At 45.3% G+C, this 23,620-nt stretch overlaps 1 long non-coding RNA gene across 1 annotated transcript; it reads left to right on the forward strand.

Moving 5' to 3' along the window:
• Window positions 1–1,579: 1,579 nt before the first annotated feature.
• LOC134167178 (uncharacterized) lies at window positions 1,580–3,684 on the forward strand. The gene is made up of 3 exons (XR_009966127.1): window positions 1,580–2,083; window positions 2,980–3,017; window positions 3,653–3,684. It is a non-coding gene; the product is annotated as an uncharacterized LOC134167178 (long non-coding RNA).
• The last annotated feature ends 19,936 nt before the right edge of the window (window positions 3,685–23,620 follow it).

Here is a 23,620-nt window from a genome sequence, read left to right on the forward strand (position 1 = left end):
GGGCCTGTTGAGTTTATTATTACTTCAGTCTTTAACATCAGGTTTGGATATCTTTTTAGAAGCTAACCCTTCATTCAACTGCAAGGTTGAGAGCTCGATATAAACTCTGAGCAAGGATACAAACCTCTGCTGAGTTTTACTGCACCAAATTTTGTTGCTGATGGTTCCTTTTTGCCTTTCACTCTTTCAGACTTATTCAAAGAAGTTGTCTTTGCCTGGTAGTTTCTTTAGTTTTCCTTAGATTTGGGAGCAGCTTTTATGCATAAATGTGAGTGTATTTATTTTACTCAAACGCAGTGAACATAATTCGCCTACGACTTCAGTAGGACCATATTTCATCAGAGATGCACGTGAATGCCAGAGGAACAGTGCTAGGAAAGCATCGCTTGTGGTTCTCTGGGATAGTTTGTGTACGGCAAGAGCAGAAACATGCTTTGCCTTCAAAGAAGTCCTGTGTTTTATTAGCATAATCTGTAGAAATTGTCACTCGGGGGCTTGCTGTTGGCTTAGGCCCAGCGGTCACTGGTCTGGTAACCTCCTGACTAGGTCTGGGATTAAAAAGTCAAAAGTTTTTGGTTCATTCAGAAGTGGGAGCCTCCGTCTGCTCACTCTGACGTCTGCGTTGACTCTTTGTTCTGTCCCAGTGGTCCCCAGCCCACGCTGGCCTCAGAATAATAATATCAAGCAAGGAATGCACTGTCTGTTTTGTTTTTCTGCTCCCCTCTCCTCCTCTTTAACTGCTGGGGCTGTGAGCAGCCTCAGAGGGTCCATAAGGTTAACAAATTGGGAATTTCAACCCCCTTTGTTTCAGCCTCCCCTGAAACACGCCTGTTGGCTTTGCTCCGGGGCCGTGAACCCGGGAATCCTTCCCGACATACAGCATCAAGGCCCCCCAAGCTCACAGGGCCCTAAGCTGCTGGGCCAGCCTCAGCAGGGGACTGCCCCAGGGTGAGGAGCATGGATCTTCGGGGATGAAACAAACTGTTTCAGATGCAATGAATTGGACATCTGTTTCATCAGAGAGGAAAAGAAAAAATTCATCAGCTGTAATGAGAGATGCTAGGATATTTTGGTATGTTGATAGGCTGCCTCCTGCTCCTCACAGCTGGAACAAACAAACTACCTAATCTATTGGCCCCTAGGAATGATTTTTTTTTTCCCTTGGGTAATACCTTTTCTTCACATCAGAGCACTGGATTATCAGTAGCATGCACTCGATGCTTTTCAGTGCACTCTTTAGTGGTATTGGGTCATTGCCAGTCTTCAATTTACCTGCAAGTTCTCTTATCTTTAGTCTGTGGATCCACTCTATGCTGGATTTCTTAAATACATGATGTCCTCCTGTACAAGCTATTGTTTTTTAATCCAGCAGCTCTACGAGTGCTAAAAGTCTAGTTTGTTTATTAATAAGGGATCTGCTTGTCCTGTAAGATTCACCTCCTCCAAATGCTTCCCTACCCTTTACATGTGCTGGACCAGGCAGGCAGGACTTGTTCCTACATTAAGAACATCTCAGTATTGCCCATCACCTACAGTAGTCTGTTGCTCAGTACTGGGTGCACTCCCATGTGCTTTTTTGTTTTATAAAGAGCTCATAGAATCATAGAATCATTTGGGTTGGAAGGGACCTTCAAAGCTCATTTAGCTCCAACCCACTGCAATGAGCAGGGACATCTTCAACTAGATCAGGTTGCCCAGAGTCCGTTGGTTCATGGGATTTTTATTAGCAGCTTTGTGTGGACTCTGAAAGGTTTCCTGGTGTGTTCCTGAACCTGATTACATTTCCCCCTTTCCTGACTACATTACAGGCTGGTTTTGTGCACAGGTTTGGCAAACTGAGCTCTTCAGTTGCTTGTGCTAACTTATTTTTCCTGTAAATACAGTATTCTTTTTGCAGCCTGCTCTGGAAGGAATCCTCCTCCATCTCTTATTTACACCATTCCCAGCTGCTGTATTTCTCAGGTGCAGCTCTTTTGCTTTTATGAGTACTTTCCTCCTTGCAAGCAGCTGACCTCTACCCAACCCATCTCACACACAGCAGGCTGAAGAGCGCCGTGAAAGATGTTTCTGCTTCTAACACAAAGTATGTGCTTTTCTTTTGAAAACCAGTGACCAGAGATGGTGCAAGTATAGCTGGGATTTTAGCCAGGCACTTGCAGACCAACTTCCTTGCATTCCCTAAGAGAGGACTATTGCATCCCGGTGGGCAACTGCCTTTTCTAAGCTCCTTGCAGCTGCCCCAGCAGTGGCCCATTTCCAGAGTGCTGTCACCCACGCTTGTTCAATACTTGTTGTATTATAGTCTCTTCTGGAAGCAGGATCCTGTCTGAAGCTACTGATAACAGCTTGCTGTGCTGTTGACACGGTTGCAGATCCTGTGACTCCCTATATTTCTTTTTTTAGCAGCAGCATTCCTGCTCTCTATCTTTTTTTTAAGTCTTCCTTTCATTAAATTGTGCTGATACTACAGAAAATTGTCAGCTGTCCATTCCTTCTCTAGACATGGAATATATCTATATGTATATATATGTATATATGTATGTATAATCACAGCAAGGGGAGGAAAGGGTCAGGTGTTGCTATGGAAAGAGACGATTAATCTGGGACAGAACTGGTAGTAGGGGAGGTGAGAGCCTTCCCCTGCACAAAATAAGCCTTTAAAAGGAAGCTCACAAAGAGCTCAGCTCTTCTCCAGGGAACACCTGCACCAAGTTCAGTAATTTGGTAATTTGCTCCTCTTCTTGCTTGCCTTTGATGATGGCTCTTCAACCAGATTTTCACTGATCTAAATACAGCCTAGTCTCAACTAGTCTGGGTTAAATTAGAAAGAAGATTTGCATGAGGCATTGGCTTGAACACTTTACAAAGAGTTTGATGGTGAGGTCCTGAAGATTATCATATGTTTCTCAAAAATCCTGTGATGGTTCACGCCAGCCAAGCATCTACTTATATGCATAAAACACCTTTCGCTTTTAATAGATGTATCCAAAAGGAAAGAAGAGGAAGTTGGAGGCAAGGTGAGAGATTATCCCCTTTCTTGTCTATCCTGTTATGCCCCTTGCAGATCAAAGCTGCATAACACTCTCTGGTCCGTCATGGTCTTGGGTATCATCAGGGATTGCCACACCAACCAGCCTGTGGCAGAGGAAATCAGCTCTGCTCTTATTCATTAACTCCATTGCTGACCAGGAGAAGGGAGTGCAGGAGAATCCACTGGTGCTTTTGCAGAACTGGTTTCTCTTTGCTCCAGATGCTCACAAGTGGCTTCAACTTCCAGAGGCTCCCAGTGAGGATGGGATCCAAGCAGCCACTCCAACCCACCAACTGGTCTTTACCTAAGTGCCCCACAAAACAGAGGTGACACATTATTGACTGTGACATCTGGATTGCATTTAAAACTAATAGGATAAAAGGTAGATTTGCCAGCTGAATTTCTGATCTATAAAGCTTAGGTTGCACTCTGGGTGTTTTTACATCATCAGAAGAATTACATCTCTGGGTATGTTTTTAGCAGCCTGTCCGATAGCTTCATCCTGGTCTGGCTCAGCACTGGAGCTAGGAGTAAAGAGTTAAATTAGTTTCTTCCCATAAAGCAGGATTTTGCAATCCATTTCACTTTTCCAGCCCCTTCTGTTTTTGTCACTGACTGCAGACCTGCCAGCTGATGTTACCTCTCCTGGTCACCTCTCAGTAGTTTTCAAACTACTGCTTGGAGGAACGTGAAGGAGCAGAATGAGCCTCTCTCAGGGTCACTGGCCTGGCATGATGCTCACACGCACCATGTAATGTGCTCCAAGGAACATTTTAGTTTTTGCTTAGCCTGTCAGTCTCAATTTCAACTCTTTTAAACTTTTCCTTTGCCACAGGAAAAACCAGAGGACTGCGGAAGGCGACCATCAGCTTATATAGCGTAAAGAAGAGTTGGCTTAGATATTACAGTATTAACATTTCCATGGGTCTCTCTTATCTCTAGCATTTTTCGATTTTCATCAGAAGTAGTTTGATTGATTCTGGCATTTTTGTGTTGCTCTGGACCCTTAAAGCCTGGTAAGAAATCATCATCTCTGGCTTTTAAACCTTCACAATCTGAATGTGTCTCCTTGCAGGCGCATGTGCCTGTGTGCAGACACACAGTTGTATTTCAATACACAGAGAAAGGAGTTTATGTACTTCTCTGGAAATCAAATCTGGGAAACAGGGGTGACTCTTACTTCTAAGCATTTAGAAACATTCCATGACCCCTCTCTGCATTTGCAGAGCAGATTTTGCAGCAGAACCAGCACTTAAGAAAAGGGGTTTTGGCCCCGGCTGCTGTGTTAGGGTAGTTTCTCCCTCTCCAGCAGTACCTTTTGAACATGGCAAACGGTACTTTAAGTAGTTGCACGTACTTAAAGCGGTTTTGCTGATCAGGGTTCAGAGCTCCAGTTAGTCATTATTTCATAGCACAGAAGAAATACAGCCTGTCTTCTCTTAGTGACAGGCACACCCAGTGCATGGTACCACTAATATACAGTGATGAGAGTTAAAAAAGGAATTAACTAAAACTGGCCTATTCAAAACTTCAGGATAAGGATCAAGACGTTACCTGATGTGATTATCAGTGGTCACTGATGACAAGAACACTGGGGAGATGGGGGGGGGAGATGAAAAGCAAAAGCTTATGGTGTGCCTCGGGCAGCCAAAAGAAGAGTCAGTAAGAAACACTTATATTTTCCAGAGCACAGAGATTAATTAGCAAGGAGGGCTGGTTTTGCAGCACAGAGCGGGTTTTCTGCGCAAATGGGATTGAATAGCACCATTATAGAGATGGGGTTGTGTTTCTTCTCTTGGGAATCCATGGTTTGTTTGCTAGCGAGGGAAGAGGGACTCCTTAGTTCTACCAGTAAATCTATCCCCAGTGAAAGCAAATCTTAGTAAATAGGGAAGTTGGTTTGTTTGGGGCTTTTTTGTTTGCTTGGGTGGGCTGGCTTTTTTGCATGTTCACATGTGCCTTGTTAAATAGTGGTGTCCATCCACATCCCTGCAAGTGCTCCTTGAAGCCAAGAGTATTTGCAGGGTAAAGCAATGAAGGAAAGGGAGCATCCCCACCACCTTACACTATTGTCACATACTTTGCATCCAGTGGCCTTTTTAAAGTAAACGACAACTTATGAACAGATTGTCTGCTACATTTGACCTATTTGTCATGATCTCAACAATTTCTGTTAAGGTTTCCACTTCAGGAACGTTTCTTAAGTGACAGGAAAGTGGGACTATTTGCCCGCTCTTCTGCTGAAGGAGTGCCATGAAAGGAGGATAGGGAAAACGGGTGGAAAAAAGGCAGCTGCATAAGATGTGGCTAACCAGATGATTCAATCTGGCATCACTGGGGAGAAAGGAACTGAGATATAGGAAGAATTACATATATATATATATACATATATATATATAGGAAGCATATGGGCATCTGGAAGGTGAGGTTAAGAAGTATGACCTTGCCGTACGATGGAAAAAAGGAGTGTAAAGGATGACTGGAAGAGAAGCACAGGATGCTGAGAAAAGTGATTTATCACTTGGTTTTTGGGTTGGGTGACAGATGGGAGGCTGTGGAGAGGAAGGAGACACAGAAAGGAGGAGAAAGGGGCACACAGCAGACTAGGCTGGACCTCAGAAGGGTGGTGAAGGGAAGGTGACAGGCGGTGCAGGTTGGGGGGAGCCGGGGATGGTTGCCAACCTGCGTGGTGATGGGGTGGCATTGTCAGTGATGACACTGTCAGGGATGGCAGGCGACGAGAGTAGGATAGGGGGGATATAGGAGAGGAAAGAACTCTCAGAGCTGACATGGGAGGGGTGAGCTCAGTTCTGATCTCTCAGTGCATTTCCTCGAAATCTGGGGCCATCTGGACACAGTCCTGTCCCTCATACAAGCTGTCAGCAGCACTGAGGGATTGCTCTGGCAGCCAGGACTTCCTGGCACATCCAAGAGCCTCCGTGCTGATGGCCAGGAGGGCAGATGGCACCGGATGCACTACAGTGGCTTTGCACCACCTGGTGCCCCATGTTTTGGGGGAGTCCTGCAGAGCCAGGTGAGCCCCTGGCTTCAGGCACTGCAGCGTCACTCAGCTCGATGGTGTAGAGCCACATCGCAGTGATCAGACGCCCAAACACCTCCAAGGATATGAGCAAACCTTCAGGGTGGCCACATTTGGTATTGTTTGGTTGTGTTGTGTCAGGCATCACCAAAGCAACAGCCTGAGGTGGGTGACAAAGCAGGAGAGTGAGAACTTGGCTGACACAGATGTCTGAAAAGGAATAGATATTTGTAGTAACTGGTTTCTTCAACCCCATCTTCCTTTGCTCAGAGTAGTCCTGATGAGTAAATTCAGATTTGGGCTGGTGTTTTGAGTTTCTCCACCCATAGGTATGAGTAAGAGTCTCTGCAAAGGTTGACCATTCCTCTTCATGAGCACCTATATATTAAAGATTATTTTACTCCAGAAATATTTTATTGGCTTTTAACCATCCCAATAGCAACACTAGTTTATTATAGCGTATCTGGAGGATGTGGTATATCTGGACACCATATCCTCATAGCATATCATAATGGGGATCTGAAAAGTAAAAGATTTGGGGAAAGAAAGTGGTGGTATGTGTTTATTACTGAGCTTAGAGGTGTGAAAAATAAAGCAAGTGATTACAGCTCCTCCATGAAAAAAATCAAGGCTTCAAAAAAGACCGTATAAAATTGTGTGTTAGAAGAGATGACATGGGACGCAAATAGTGACTGCGTATTGGTGAAAGGGTCAGTTCACCCTGGCTGAGGAGCACTGGCTGCTCCTCCTCTCACCTCAGGCACTGCTTACTTGCAGATACTTGAGAGAAGGAAGAGGTAGTAGTCAGCTTGTCCAAACCAGATCCCTAACAAACTCTTCTGGTAGAGGAGACCCCGAGACTTTTTAGCTTGCATCCCATATGTGCATGTATTGCTTCCACAGGAAAATGTGAATGTTTAAAAATAAATTACATCTATTTCAGTTAAACTAAGACTTCTCAAATCTATGTATGACCTTCTGGTCAAAACCAATAAGGATAACATTGACCCACAGTGAAGATATTCACAGAGTGAAATAGGAAGATAAATAGGAGGTCTGAGCTTTCTCTGCATCATAACCACATTCCCTAAGCATTAATTTATTAGTCATCTAGTAAAGGGAAGACAGGAGGAGAAAAAAAGAGAAAATAATCCAAATTGATAAATTTACAACTGTTTTAATTGTATTTTATCACAATATGTGAAAATAGATGTAATGAATTCCTATGCGAGCAAAGATGAAATACCTATAAACACACAAATAACTGTGTACCCATACTGGGCTCATAGAAATCAGAGACGAGCCGCAGAAATTTACCTTAAACTATGTTAGACTGCACAGCAATGTCATTGTACCCCAGAAGAGCATCTCGCCCAGCATCCACTGTATGGTTACACACTCTGCTTTGGGACTGCACTAGCATGGCAGCTAAGGAAGTAGACTTAAATGAATGACCTGAATAGTATGGCACAAGACCATCCCAGTCTCCTTTTTCAGATAGGGAGAAAAGATGAAAACCACTGACACCATAGCCTTGACACTTGAAAGAATGCTGTATGTACGGTGAATGTTGTTCGGGGAAGGGACATATTAGCTGTAAATATTATTAAAGCAGATACTGATTTAAAAATGCATGAACTGTAGAAGAAAGGGAACCATGGCACAACCTGTTAGCAATAAAATTGGAAAGAGAAACATTGCTTACCCAGCTGGTTAAATCATGGAGAGTAAAACCAAGTGAAAAATAAACACCAGATTCAGATGCACACTCAATATATCTGGCTGCCTGCAAAAGCTGGTGCTACTAAGGAGGAGAAGTCTATAATCACACCAAAACTGTCCAAGTCTGTTCAGATCTCTACACTGCAGAGTCTCTCAGCCACTTCCACTCACACAGCAAGCAAGCAGTGACCCGGCTCTACCTATGCTCACTCTGCTAACACAGAGGACTGGACTTAGAACAGATTAATCTTCATAGAATCATAGAATGATGGAATCATACAATCACGTGGAATCATTGAAACACAGAATCATAGGTTGGAAGAGACCTTAACGATCACCTACTTCCAACCCCCTGCTGTGAGCAGGGACACCTTCCACTAGAGCAGCTTGCCCCAAGCCCCTGTGTCCAACCTGGCCTTGAACACTGCCAGGGATGGGGCAGCCACAGCACCCTCACAGGGAAGAGCTTCTGCCTAATATCTGATCTAAATCTACCCTCTTTCATTTTGAGACCATTACCCCCCATTCTATCACTACACTCCCTGATATCTTGGACATCTATATTCCCCCAAAGGATCCAGAGACAGCTTTACGATCTTAAACAGAATGAATTTCAGGAGTATGAAATTAATACCCATTGGGCGACTTCGGTGCTAAACATCCACTGATTTCAAAAGAGAAGTTTCTAAAACTTCTTTTGTTTCCTGATTAGCTCCTATGAACACAGCTTCTGGGTGTCCAAGCTCTCATGAAAAATCAAAGGAAGCCCGCATGCAAACTGAGAGTACAGTTGTCACTTTAGTTTACCCATGCTTGTCCCGGAAAATGAAAAGAGGCTTTTCTCACTTTGTTTTTTTTTTCCATGCACTCGTGCAACACAGTTGTCTTTGGAGTTAAACTTCTCATTGTCGTGTTGGAAACCCAAACTGTGAATACAAATCCCCTGATGGCTTAGTCCCGCGTTTCTGAGCCTCATTGCAGAGACATCTTTGAAAATTTGGCCCCATTTTGTAGTGATAACGTGACAGATTCCTCTTGTGCTGAAATTCTGGTGAGCAGTGTGCCTGGAGGCTTGGCTCCTTTGCTAGGATTAAAGTCTGGGGTTTAAAGACAGTAGCTTATTTCCCCCCCTCCACACCCCTCCAACAGCCATCAAAATAGAGATAGCTGCTTTGAGAGGAAAACAAATCCACAGATACAGAATTGCAGTTATCCCAACTGGCTGGTGTTTGAAATCTCCCAACTAAGCCTGTGCTCCCTGGTTAAATTCCTCTGCCTGAACCTGGAGCTGGTTTTCACTGTTCTTCCATCGCTTTGAGCAGGCAGGATTTCTAGAGAAGCTCGCTTTCACCCTGTTTTCTTCAGAAATGGAACTGGATTTCTGCCTCTTACTGATCCTGCGCATATAACTTACGTGACTTCTCATCTTAGGTTCCCATTAAAGGACCTGGTAAGTCGGGTGGGTGTCTCTCCTTCCCCAGTTCCTGAACTTGCATTGTTTGTCACACAAAAGGGCACCTTTGTGCCAGGATCAAGTCCTCCAGCTCCTTCACTTGTTCAAAGAGATCTTTTTATGATAGAAATTTTTCTCAAGCCCTTGCCAATTAAGTTCAGTTTAATAACCCTGACCATTTATGTGACACATTTCATCTTGGAAGAGATAATAAAAACACAAATTACTGTTCAGAGTGCTCCCAAGAGGCAGATTATCATTATCACACCCTCATTCCATTGTTAGGGAAACTGAGGCAACGTGATTTGCATAGGACAACAGACTGGAACCCTTGCCAAACCACCCAGGTGAGTTCAGTGCTGCACGGTTTCCCATGTGGGGCAAAATCTACTTCTGTTGGGTATAAATGGAGGAAAATATCCAGTTTTAATTCCAGGGTTCAGCAAAAGAAGCAACCAAGAGCACAGAGCTGTCAAGTCTTTGAGTCGCTACTTCCTCCTCATGTTCTGATTAAGCTCCCTGCTGTTGCCTCAACTCCCTTGGCAAAAGTGGAGGTTCCTCTCAAAGACAGCAAGCTCTTTTGGGTACAAAAGACATGCAGCAGTCTCACAATGGCTTCCAGGGGTGTTTTGTATTGGGGTTCAGTGAATTCATCCAAGGATCTATGTTGAGATGAATTATCCATGCAATCATGACTATGCTGCTACACCAGAGCTCTGTAACTATCACCAGCTCTGAGTCATTTGAGGGAAGATGTGAAGGTGAGTGGAGGGAGCCAGACCATGAAAATGATGTCTGTGCATCTTCCAGTTCTTTTCTGGGCATTAAACTTATAATGCCAGGGCAATGTGTCTCAATTTGAGAAATTTAATGCCTTCAAAGCACCACCAAAGCACAATTACCAGATAGAAAAGAAAAATAAACAGCACCCCGATCCAATGGAAGTCAAGCAGGAGACTCTGTATGTAGTTCTGACATCAAAGGACTATTACTTGTGCTTTCATCTCCCTTTCCCCTTGTGAGTTAAAAGTACAATGTATCACCGCATATTTAAAGCATTTTCCATTTTGAAAGCTTAAATGTCAGTGTAATTCCCCCAATGCTAATTTCTGTTGTGCTGTTCCAGGCTGGTACTTCAACAGAACATCTCCCACTTTCCACATGATTATCTCCATCTCTGCCTTTGATAGGTTTGCATCCAATTGCTTCAAGTATTCACTCTGGATTTGAACCAGTTGGTATTCCTTGACAATTTGCTTTGAACACTGTCAAATAAGGTATGGTACTGCCTTTTATGGGGTGGTTTTGATGTCCTACTTTCCCCCGGTTCCTCTGTCCTTTTCTCTCTCTAATGTGGGATCGTGTGGTTGCACCTAGACTCACTTGCTCTCTGGAAGAATCTATAATAGAACCACCTGCAAAAGAACATATCTTTATTTTTACTTTTCTATGTTTCTTTCTTTAGAATGAACTTTGCATCGGAGGATTATTGACAAATATGTTTTAAAAAGACATGTGAATTAAAACCTTTATGGTCCACCTTGTGGTAAAAAGCGGGTATTTCTTTGCTCATTTGAATGTTGGTAGATTATTTATGCTGGTGCAATGTTTTGAAGAGATAAAATACTCCCCACTGTGCTACATGCAAATCTCTGCTATGTAAACATAAATAGTTGTTGCACATGCATAATCAAAGATATTTTTTGTAATTATTGTTGGGTAGTTCAGTCCTCTAATGGCATCATCTGGTGTAAATCAGTGTAGCTCTACTGAAGCCTGCAAAGCCCCTACCAGTCTGTACCAGATGGGACTCAAACTCTTCACTCTAAGTTTAGACCTGGAAAAAAAAAAAGAGAAAAAGGCAAAAGCCTGATAGTCCTTGAAAATGGAGCTCTTTGTTAATTCATGGAAAGCTAGTAGAGCAAGAGTGGCAGGGACTTTTCTTGATCCATTGTGTGCCTCAGCCCTTATGTAGGGAGAACATTTTTGCGATGAGGGAAAGCATGGGTCTCTGTGCCAAGTTAGTTCCTGGCCCCTCTGCTCAGATGACTGCAAAGATTTGCCAGATAATGTCATTTACAATGTGAGCTCCTTTCTGCCAAGATTTGGACTAAGACCACCAGCTCTTTAGCACAGGCCAGCAGACTGCTGCCAGGTGCTAAGAATTTTCAGTCGTTCACAACCTGTGCTGCATTTTTAGATACCTAAAGGTGAAGGGTTTGAAATCTGGTTTTCTGTCCCCAGAGCAATCTTGTTTCACTGTCATTCAGCATTATCTTTTCTCCAGCATTGTACACAGCAGAAAGAACTTGCTAAAGCTACTTTGACACCTGATTCTATGCCAGCTGAAGACAACAACCTCAGTCTTATCCTTTTGGTATTCTGTAGACAAACTTTGCTCTGAGTTTATATAAAATACAATATTCAGTAGCATTCATTTTCACAATGTAGACGACATCATTGGAATAGCTACTAACAGAGACAGCCCATAGAATCATAGAATAATTAGGGTTGGAAAGGACCTTAAGATCATCTAGTTCCACCCCCCGTGCCGTGGGCAGGGACACCTTACACTAAATCATATCACCCAAGGCCTTGCCTAACTTGGTCTTCAACACTGCCATGCTGGTTTTAACGCTATAAATACACATTTATTTCCAAATTAGCAATGCTGTTAACTGGCATACATAGTATTTAACTGGCATACATACATCCAACAGACATGAAGCTAACTTTGCATAAAAAGAGGTGGGCAACTTTTGAATGCTTTTGAATGCTGATAGCAAAAATATCTACTAAATACTAAGTTATTGCTTATTATAAGATAATAGAATGTTCACCTAAACTTCATGGAGGAGCAAGATTTTACAGAAGTGAAGAGTACACACATACACACACACAATAAATGCATCCAGCTTTCAGACAACTAAAAGTTCTCATTACTATGATCAGCTCTTTTAGGTTTGCCTATGAGAGTTTTTACCTCTTTTCCTCATTTTCAACAAGATCCTCCAAAAGAGTTGTTATTCTTCTATAAATAAGCTTGATGTGGACACAAAGTTTTTTGCAAGAAGTCTGAGCTACTGTTAGCAGCTACTGAAGAGCTCTAAGTCCGATGTGGGTTTAATTTGTGATGAGTGCCATGGCAGAACAGTCTAACAATATAAGCCTGTTGGACATGTCGTCTGGGCTGTCACGTTTAATTTGCACATGACCTCCTGGCCAAAAAATGGGAAAGAAGTGGTAGAATGTGGGACTGAAAGCTTATATTATTGCTTTGACAGCTTCACTCATCTAGAAGTAATGCAAAATGCAATTTATATTTATACTCTCTGACCTTCTGTACAGAGAGGGAAACTATCTAATGATGGGCCATGGTAGCAGAGAAAGAAACAGATCTCAATACAGCTGGAATTTGTCTACATTTTTTGCTTTTCAACCATTCAATTACAGTCAAAAGATAAATGAGACATGAAGAGTGCCTTGGTTAGGTAGTGACACAATTATTTTATAGTGAGTAGGTTCTGGCTTTGAGCCTTGGCAAAGGTTGCCATGCACGCCTTGTTTCACTAGATACAGATAATCTGCCTGCTCCCACCAGCCAAATCCACTCTGCTTGGAGGTGTGTCATTATGCCCATCACAGGAGGAGAAGAAAGACACCAGCAACTCGGTATCGCTCTTCCTGTGCATTTGAATATCCTTGAGAGAGGCTGATGCTCTAATCCTATTAACTACGATAAATCAAGTCAGGCCTAATTGTAAACCGGGACATTACTCATTTTTGTGGAAAACAGGCTGATAGGAAGAACGTGTCTTCTCAGGGAAAAGAAGTAAACAAACCAGGCTTTGATTCTGACAGAACTGCTGAAGTAAATACTAGCTAACACCTGAAGATCCTTAACAACATGTCTCAGAGCAGATATCCTGCTGCCACAGCTCAGCATCCTTCAGAGGGCTTCACTGCAGCCACGACGGTTTACAACAGCATGATTTGGCTCAAAAATTCAGCCTCCAGCTGTATCTGTTTCTCTCTTTTCATCCAAAAGAGACACAGCATTTGAAGGAAAAGTTACTTGCAGGAATGAGCATTCAGAGAAGACAACAGGTAAAGAAAATGGGAAGTACAGGTTTTTCATATCCCGGTGTATTTTAGACAACTACACTAGTTTGAATTCTTCTCTTCGTTCCCATTGATCCATTCTGCCTTGAAAAGGAGTTGACAAAAGTCCATTGACCTCAACAGTGAGGTTTCTTTTCTGTTTTAACTGTTTTATGTGGGACTGCCACATTTCAATGAGTGTTTTTTTGCTTTTAAAGATTCGATAATTAAAACCCATGTTATTGAACAACAATTTCAACTGATAACCAACTTTCTTTGTGGAATTCCTTTTTTAAAAGATAGGGGATGACAATAATAATGCAACTTATGGTCAATATACAGTTAACATGTCAGAAAAGAACAAAAATGCACAAACAAAGGCTACAGAAAGGTGATGTTTAATAAATAAATGCAATAAGATGAGACAACTAAGACAAAATAGTGCAATGATAAGAGGCTGAGTGAAGATTAATATGCAATTTATCTTTCTTTTGGTTTGTTTCCCAGCAAGAGTACTTTGTCCAAACTATTAGTTATCCTACAGGTTAAAAACTTCGTACTTCTGCACCTTTTTGAGCAGAATATAACTATAGTTTTGAAATTATAAAGGAACTTGGAATCTAATTGATTTATGTAGCTTCTTCCTCTGTTCCCTGCAGGCTGGTGCAAGGTCATAGCTTTCCAGCCTCTAATGTTCAGTACATGGGTTTAAGAGATGAAGACTGAGATCTCTGGGGTGACTCTTCAGAGGTGAGGGGCAGGGCTGAGGGTGAGCATGGCCTGTGAGGGGCACTCAGCAGTGTGAACCTCGCAGTTGGTGCACATGGTTAAATCAATACTCACCTCCCCTAAGGCTCCTCCAGCCAAGGAGCAGCACATCCTGACCAGGGAGTGATCTAACAGGGAGGTCTGCTCCTTTTCCTTTCCTCTTGTTTCCAAGTGGGCAGCTAGCATAGAAAGAATAAGTTAAAGCAACCGCAAAAAACCCACAACAAACATGCCTAGGTCCAAAAACTTGCCTAGGTCTGACTCCTGCTGGTGTCACCACAGGCTTAGCCCTTGGCAGCAGGAGGAAAGATGAGGCCTTTGATTCGGGTGGGAGGGAGAGGAACACCCCTGGGTAATTGCAAGGTTGCTTTTACAACCTCTTGCCCAGCAGCTGGTACAGTAAGCAGTGCTCCTCTTACATGCTTCATAGGTCTTTTCCAGCTGAGTCACTGTGGAAAAATGGAGCAGTTGAGCTGGCATTTTAGAGCTTTGATTTGGAGGGGGGGGGAGAGGAAAAAATCTCCCTCCTTTGTCTGTACTTTTTTTTCCACCGAGTTGCTGGAGTGAAGCAGTTAATAGTGATTCCCCCCCCCCCCCCCCATCATTTTTAATCCACATCCCTGCCCTGTACCTGCCCTTATAATCCTGTAGCATGTGCTGGTGACATCACATGGCCATCAGCTTCCAGCTCCATCCCTGTGACTGTCATTAACTGTTGCAAGCAAATGAAAAATGACTGGGAGACTCTTTGGCTCCCACCAGTGACCTTGGGTATTATTAGAATGACCTCTCTTTGGCTTGACCATAAAAAAACCAGAAAAACCTTTCTTGATATCATCACAAGTAGCTGGGGCTGAACTGAGGCTGTTTGCGGCAAGGAGCGGGGAACAGAGTGGAGGAAACCATTAAAGAAAGCAAAGTAAATGTTATGCAAAGATACAGTGGCTGTAAATACTTGATCAGAGGCACAGCCCCGTCACCAGCCCTGCAGCCTGACCCCTTGGCAGGACACTGTGGGTAGTGCTGTGGTTACAGCGCACCTTGTCACGGGTAATTCCAACTCACCTCCTGTTTGTTGTTTGTTTGCTTTGTCTTTACAAAGATGTAAAATCACAGGTAACCACTTCAGGGCTCGTTGGCCTCTCACACCTTATGTTCTGGTGTACTGCTCCAGTCCAATGCACACCTCTGTCAACGCAGGAGGCACCAGACAGGGTGCAGGATGCACAGACAGGGCAGGATGCACATATTTTTGTGTAGTATAACACGTGGAAAAGCTGTCTTATGTATCTATCTACACATACCTACTCTATGTGCAAACACACACACATATATATAGACAGTATATGTTTATAAATGTATGTATGTATATAAACATATACAGCACACATTTATAAATGTTCATATTGTGCATTATTCTCAATGCATATGAATAGGATATAAAAAGAGCACATGTTCATCACACGTGTCTTATGTTGCCTTCAATATAATATATAATAGCATTTAGCAGTCACGTCTTCCTGTGTAGTCTAATCATATTACTAATAGAAATAGAAATAGTAATAAAGAATAAGAATACAAGTAATAATAATAATAGTAAGTATTAATAATAGTAAGAATAATAGTAAGAGTAAGAATAAGAGTAATTTGCACAGCTGGGCTGGGCCATGGGGACATGAGGATGCTCTGATTTTAATGCCCTCCCTGACAGGGACATAGGGGCTCCACTGGAGCAGGGGCTGCCTAGGACCTTCAGCCCCAGGACCCCCAGCCTTGGTCCCAGTGTGGTGCTGGTGCACCCCGGAAGTTTGCAATGCAGACCGGGGAAGGCTGGGAGTGGAGGAACCAGGCAGGACACCGGGGTCCTGCTGCCCTCGGGGAGCCTCGCTGTGCAATGCTTAAAGCCCTGGAGACAGACAAAAGTGATCATCCTCCCATAGCCCTTCCTTGCTTCTCTGCTGTCGGCTGGAAATGGATCCGGTGCCCTCTGGACTTTTAACTCCCGATGAAAAGGGCATTTTATTATAGGTTATGACATGTTGCAGAGAGACTTGGAGAACTCAAGGAGAAACATCGAGGGGGTGGATGGGGAGAGGGGAGAGAGGAAGGGAGGGATACTCCAGATGTTTCGAGAACAGCGCTCAGATGGCTTCAGATGACCGGTGTGAGCAGAAACCCCGATGAACAGCGGCAGCCGGGCAGCGCATCCTGCGCCGGGGATGCAGAGAGCGGGGGCTCCTGCCCGCCGGAGCCCCGGTACCGACACCACCTCCTCCTCGGAAAACAAGGACCAGCAGCACCAGATCTCCTTTTTCTGCTATTAAATGGGGGCTGTATGAAAGTTTAGAGAGCTTCTCTCCTGCTTTGCGTGGCGCAGGGTGGTCTGTGTGTGACTGAGGCAGGAGGAACCACCTGCAATTGAGCTCCCCCCGCCCAAATCCAATCAGGTTCCTCACCCACGTCCTTCATCTCTTCCCTTTTTAGGGCCCGGGGAGCATCTCTGCCCGCCTGCAGAGACGGGCTGACACTCAGCCGGTGCCGGGAGAGGCTCTCCACGGGGCCGCGCTCCCGCCTCTTAGCCCTTGGACCCGTCACGTCGTTAGAAGGATGCCAAGGACTTTATGGAGTCTGTCAAGCACTCAGTACTTCTGTCTTTAGTGGCATCCTCACAGACAAACTTCGCAGGTGTTAAAAAAAAAAAAAAAAGAGAGAAAGAAATATGCCGGAAAAGAATAATAATATTAATAAAACCTCAACAAGCTTAACAGCTGCTCAGGGACACTGTAAACCATCTGATTTTGCAGGATAGGGCTACCATCCTAATTCTCCCTGGCAGCTTTTCAAGTGTGTTTCATTGCTGGTTGCCAATGGAGGACGGCTCAGTCTCTCCCTTCCAGCCCTGCTCGGCGCCTGCCGGGTGTCTCTGGGAGAGGTTTGGCACTGGGGAAATAAACTCACATCTCGGGAGCCGGGAGGAGGAGGGGGAAGAGTCGTGTCTGCGAAAATAAAGAAGTTTTGAAGTGTCAGAGTGTAAATGTAAGAGTTTCAGCCTGAGTAATGTTATGCCTTATGGCAGGTGAACGCTGCCCTGGAGCCCCTCATCCTCCTCGGGGCGGGGAGAACGCGACAATACAAAGACATTATGAGGATATGCGTGTACCCACGGGTGACCTCTGTGCCAGCCTGACACCCCTGCCCAAGCCGTGACACACAGGGTGTTTCATCGGGAGAACGGGAGGCAGATGCATTGGTCACAAACCACAGCACGGAGCATCTCTGCATCGCTTTGCCCTCCCGGTGCTGCCTTCCCAGGTCACTGCCAGCCTCTGGAGCCTGCTAGTTCCCTCTGGCTCTTGGGTCTTATTTAGTTTTGTAGTGTTGACCCCCCAGTAACATGAGGGGTTTCCTCCGAAGTTAAAACCAAGCCCCAACGAAATCCCAGAGCAATCTGCACAGCGAATCGGAGCTGCCTGTTTCTGGAAATGGTGCTTGCAGGAAGGGTGAAAGTCATGAGCCTCTAACCAAAACTGTAACAAGCCCTGGCCAGTATCACAAGGGCAAACATCCCATGGGCCTCAGGGTTTGCTCTTATCCTTACTTACACTGATAAGTCCTTTTGCTAAATCCCCAAAGTTGCTTGCTCTTCCGTTTCATGTATAAAGTTACCGAAATCTGACAGATAAGACAGATTCACTGTTTCTGGATAAGACATATAAGAGACTACACTGCAAAAAGATCAGTTAAAACGTGTTGCTGCTTCAATGAAAGACTGTTGGAAAAATAAAAAGGTTTACTTTAAACCATAGCATGAGGAAAATCGTAATATAGTAAGGGGAGAAAAGAGGCAGCTCCCGGGAGAGTAAAGCCATTCTCTGCTATGCTGTCACCCTCGTTTTCACCTGGATCAGCTCAGGGAGACGCTTCGCCTTTTCTTATATTTTATGTCAAAATGCAGCGGACGCCTTCACAGGTACATGACATTATTCCGCTCTCACACTAGAGGAGAGGGATGAGGGAGTGTGGCTGAAGTATGCGGTAAGGATGGGGCGAGAAAACTAGGAAATCATGGAAGTTTTTCTAAAAGTGATTTGAATAGACCAAATTAGCGGGGACTCCTGGGACTATAACGGGCCATTTTTTGTACTCTTTATCGTGTAAGGAAGGGTGACAAATTTCGGAACACCCAAGTGTTTGCATCTTCCACTTTAGCGACGAGTTCTTCCTGGTATTTCATCGCGCTGCTGCTTTGGAGGGACACAGCCCAGCCCCAGCTTCCCGATAAATCCCAGCTTCCCTTTGGTTACCCAAAACTTTTGGAATTTGAGCTAGCGAGCCCCGAAACTTTCAGAAACGTGCACAGAAATCTATCCCGTGTGAAAGAGTCTTGTAATTCAGGGAGAGGTGTCACACTGAATTGGTTGAAAGAATAACATCAACTAAAAATACAGTCTGGGATCTCGCTGAGGTGTATTCGTACGTTGTCTTTTATGGTAGTAAAAGAGGAGAAGGGACGATTAGCAGCTTTAAAGGTAAACAGGAGAGGAGAAGGGGGAAGAGGAAAGCCAGGCGGGAAAGCTTCTGATGGGAAAAGAATTTCCCTTTGGGAAGTCGCTGGGAAATGGGGAGCAGATGGCAATCCAGGAGCCAGGCAGTGGGATTTGCCCCTCTTCTAGAGGAAGAGAGGGTATCGCCCTTCCCTGGGTCCCCAGGATAATAAACTCCAGTGTCTGCCCGTTGCAGCCCTGCCCATCTTCTTTAGCCAACTTGACAAAGTGGAAGAAATATGACATGTGAATTATTAAAGAGGAGGCAGTTGACTCCTAACCTCTGTTGCTTTTTCTCAGAACCCATTACCTGAGAATTTATCTTGCAGGAATTACAGTGTCTGAAAGCTTCGGGAGGAGCAGCGAGGAGGGAGGGGGGCGTTTGAAGAAGAGTTTTGAAGGAATACCGCTGAAAAGCACTGGGTTTCACCTCAGCATTTGCACCACTCAAGAGGTGGATAACGTGTTAGAGAAAACAAGCCGCTCCTCCTCAGAAGTGGATCAGTTCGCCACGGGGAGCCGGGGAATAAAACCCGGGCTGAATTTAAAACGGCTATCACCGCTTAAATACATTTTAAAAGTAGGAAGGGGGAAATGGAGAGCTTTTCCGTGGTTAAAGTTTGTCCTTTAGCCCCGGTCTTCAAGTTAATGGGGACACTTGATCAATAATCCCCGCTTCGCCCCGTGTGAAGCCGAGGCTGGTCGGGCTCAGCCCCATCACCCCCAGGCAGGATTTACCTCCTGCCAGGGATGCAGAGCCCGTAGCCCTTGGGGGGGGGGGGGAAGGCACAAACTCGGAGAGCAGGCTTCAAAGTTCAGAGGAGCCATCATAATCTTCCCTACAAAAGTGTCACAGTGCAGGAACTCTGAGGCCGAGCAAAGAGGGGCTGTTTTTTTTCCCAGCAACTTGTAGCAAAGGGGCATATTGAGTGGCACGGACACCTAGTTTTCTTTTTACCCCCCTCCCCTTTTATTTATTTTTTAAATGTATTTATTTATTTTTAATTTAGGAAGGAGAAAAACCCACTCGGGAAGAGAGGGGAGTGTGTGATTTTTTTCAAGTCCTTTGGGCATAGATTTGTATCTACCGCTGCCAAGCTGAAGGTAATAATTGAATCTCTCCCAAATCTTGGTGATAGAGCAGTCAGAAATGACTCCATCTGACAGCAGAGCCATGAGGCAAGTGATGGATACTATTGTCCAAGCCTGACCCTCCATTAACACCACCTATCAGCATCTGTATTCTGTCACCAATTCCCATGCCGGAGCCAAGAGGGGTGACTCTAATATTCTGAGCACATTGAAGGCTTCCATGCTGAGTTCAACCCTGCATCAACTAAATGGGTGGAGAGGATGACCTAAACCTTGCTCTCTCTATCTCCACTCGCCTTATTACCCCTCTCCAATCCCATTGTTTTGCAGGTGCCTGCAATTTGCTCCTTATCTCCTCACTGTTTATGAGGGCTCCTTTTTATTAATACAAAGGGAGAAATGTTATTAATATTAATTAACAAAATAAAAAATGAAGCAGTTTTGGGAATCCACCAAATGAATAATCTCATCCCCTAATTGGAGATGAAGTGGGGGGGGGGGGGGGGGAAGGAGGTGTAAGAGAAACAGATGACCTACTGGGTGACAGGCACAGGTTGGAAGGGTGACATTTTATTGTAAGCCTCCTTATGAAAGGAAGAAAAGGAAAGGACCAGTCAATTTAATGCAGGGACCAAGAGTGCAAGAGTGTTGCTAAGAGACAGAGATGCTGCTAAAGTTCTGTGAGAAGCTGTACCCTGACCTTATGCAAATGGAGGCTTCCAACTCTTTGTGGAAAGGCTGCAAATTCCACCCACTGTGTCACCAATACCTGGCATCAAGCCTTTTATTCAAATGTTCTCTAAAAACACACACGCAGAGGATGTGACAAAGCATGACACATTTAGGGCTGGAAGGGGGGAGCTCAAGGGGGAGAGGGCCAGGGGGAAGGACAGATCTCATGGTGGAAATGTCACCCATCCATACCTCCTAGAGCCTGTCATCATCCTGAGCTGAACGGCGACCCTCAGGATTCCTAAATTACCTTAATCCAGATCTATTAAGAGTCATAAATAGCTTCTATTCCTAGTGCGTGGGGGAAGCTTTGGGAAAACAGAGGAGCCACCACGATCTGCTGGCTAACAGATAGAGCTCTACCCACATCTGTAGCACCTCTGGCTGCCCTCTGGCTACCTCTGGTTTTGATTTCTCCCCATGGCCAAAATATGCCAGGGGAAAAAAATCAACCCTAGGCACAACTTAGCCAGGGCCCAGACCTAGAGAAAACTGTTCAATCTGGCAGAGCAGGGAGGTGAAACGCTCCCAGAGAAGTTCAAACACAACCTTCACCGAAGATCCAAGGTGAAGAGAGTGACTCTCCAGCGGCTTTTACTTACTGCAATCAGCAGAAAGTAAATACCCCTGCAGATCAATACAATCCAGCTCCTGATGGAAAACAAGAGGGGGTTTAAAAAGGAATCTGGGTTGCAGAGCGGCACCAGAGTAATTAAAGATTTCTCCCTGGGGAAAAAATAGTATAGAAGTCCAACTTTGTTCCTAATATATTAAATACCTGCGGGGACTTGCATAGCGAGCCATGGGCCATCCCAGCCGGTGCTGCACCCCCGCTGCTCCCCAAACTTCCCTTCTTCCTCTCCCTGCACTTTGCTCACACATAAATGGTAAATTCCTGTTTTCCCAAGAATGTGCAGATTTGCGTGCATCGAAAGGAAGGGCTGTTTGCATTCAGAATTGTAAAAATACAATAAAAATAATGGAGCAGAATAATCCCGGGCAACTCTCCCAAATGAAGCACAGTAAGTACTGCGTCAGAGGGTCTAGGTTTGCACCGGTTAAATTCAATACTTTTATCGGTTTACTTTCATTTCATTTGATCCTCGTGGCACTTTTGGGACTCTCGTGGCCAATTTTCCTTTCACAGGAGAGAAGATTTCCCTGACCGCCCTGAGCAGCAGCTGAGAACTGAAGTCTGTGAAGTAAGTTAGCTCCCGATTACTCCTCTTTTAGACCCACAGGTTTTGCTTGTGCATCAAAATCGAGCTGGGGGAAGCAGCCAAAACAGCTACAACCCCTCTGTCCCCATCGGACCCACCTGATCCCCCCTACCCTGGCCCCATCCCTTTGCGGGGAAAGCCGCTTTGGGCATCTCCCGTCCTCAGGATGCCCCAGACCAGATGGAAAACGTGACCCTTCCAAACCAAACGGCTCATGTCCATGGATGGAGGTCGCTTTGCGAGGAACATGCTGCTTCCTGCGGTGCCACCCGAGCTCCGGGGATGCTCCCCGCCCCCCCGCGTAACCCTGTTTGCGGGTGCCCTGGTCCAGGTGGACACAGTAAATGAATTTACCAGTGCAAATTGCCCAGCATATCTGTATATTTTTTTAACAGTAAGATTTTTCATAATGTGCACAATACTATTAATATTTCATATTAGCAGTGTGTGTATGGTGAACTTTGTAATGGGAAATTCAATCGCCGCTGTAAATATTAATGGAATATGAAATGAAGCCACAGCTTCCATGTAGCACTGACAGTAAAACGGAGTGAACATGTGGTGGCCCTGGGGCAAGATAGGCCTTTCCTCTTGTCTCTCTCGCTTTATTACATTAGCCCCAGCCTCTCCTTACAGTTCTGGGCTCAGAAGCTGAAGTTCACAGGTCAGCCATGACAAATGTCCCTACGTCTAGCCAAACAAGACCCCCTGGCCTTGCCATTACATCTGCCCAACAAGCCCCTGGAGAGTGCTTAAGGGTGTCTGTTGCAGGTAAAGAGCTCTTTAGAGCAACTTTCCAAACCGATTAGCGGAGCGGAGGCTCCCGCAGCCCCTCCAGAGCTGACTGCGGGACACCCCTCACCTCGGGGGGCACCGGACCGAACCCCCATCCCGTGCCCCGCGTCCACGCGTGGCTGCCCGCGTCCCGAGCCGCGCTTTCCTGGAGCTTCCCTTCCCCTTCCCTCCCACCCCGGTGTGCCCCGACGGCGCCCGCGGGGCTTGGAGCATCCCACTCGGAGGCGGGAGCGCGGGTGTCCCCAGCGGGGAGGGATGGGGCGTCGATCACCTTTTCGGCTCATCAGCGCCTGGGTTGGGATTAGCACAGGAATGACACCCTCCCGGGCTCTATTCCAGTCCCCCCCACGTTCTTTCCCCTATTTCCAGTACTTTTTCTTGTATAAACACCACTTCCAAGCGCTGCCTTTTCGCAGTGGGCATTAATCTTCATTTGTTAGGGAAAGCATGTCAGAATTTCCTCTTGCCTTTCCCCTCAGAGGTTTTGGCTGCCCGGTGATTTATGCCTTCTCTCCCCTGGCTCGGGGCTGGCTTCTCCCCTGCCTGGAGTCGCTCCGGGCAGGCGGGAGCAGGGCTTGGTGCCCAGGAGGAGGCGTTGAACTCCGCACCGCTGCCCGCACCATGAGAAGGGTAGAGCCGGGCCTGCCCAGGGCATCAGTGGCACAAGGCACTGTGATGGTAATTAAAAAGAAAAGTGCATATTTAAGTGTGTGGGAAGCTGGAAGGTAACGAATGGGCTAGAATCCCAAAGCGTACTTGGGAGACAGCCCTTTTTATCTCACTAAGCAAAACTTCTTCCACTCTCCTTTACCTGAGACGGGGCAATCTCTTCGCACCCCAATAGCCCCTACTCATTCCTACCGGCTACCCCCCAAAGAAATCCAACCAAACACCCCAGCCATCAGCTACTGACATCAGCATTTTGTTTCGAGAAATACCCGGGAGAACTGATTTCTTTTAGGAACATCTCATCTTTTATTACTATTTCTCTGACAAGCTCTATTAACGTTAAAACACCTAAGTCTGCCCTGCCTCTTCAGCCACTCTAACTGTCCAGCACCAGCGATAAATGCCGAACTGGGAGGGAAGAGCCCCGGGTGCTTCCTCCTTGGAGGTGCTAGT

This window comes from Pezoporus occidentalis, unplaced genomic scaffold (genome assembly GCF_034315485.1).
Source record: "Pezoporus occidentalis ecotype Australia unplaced genomic scaffold, CSIRO_AGI_Poc_V1 ctg11, whole genome shotgun sequence".
In the NCBI taxonomy this organism is placed as follows: domain Eukaryota; kingdom Metazoa; phylum Chordata; class Aves; order Psittaciformes; family Psittacidae; genus Pezoporus; species Pezoporus occidentalis.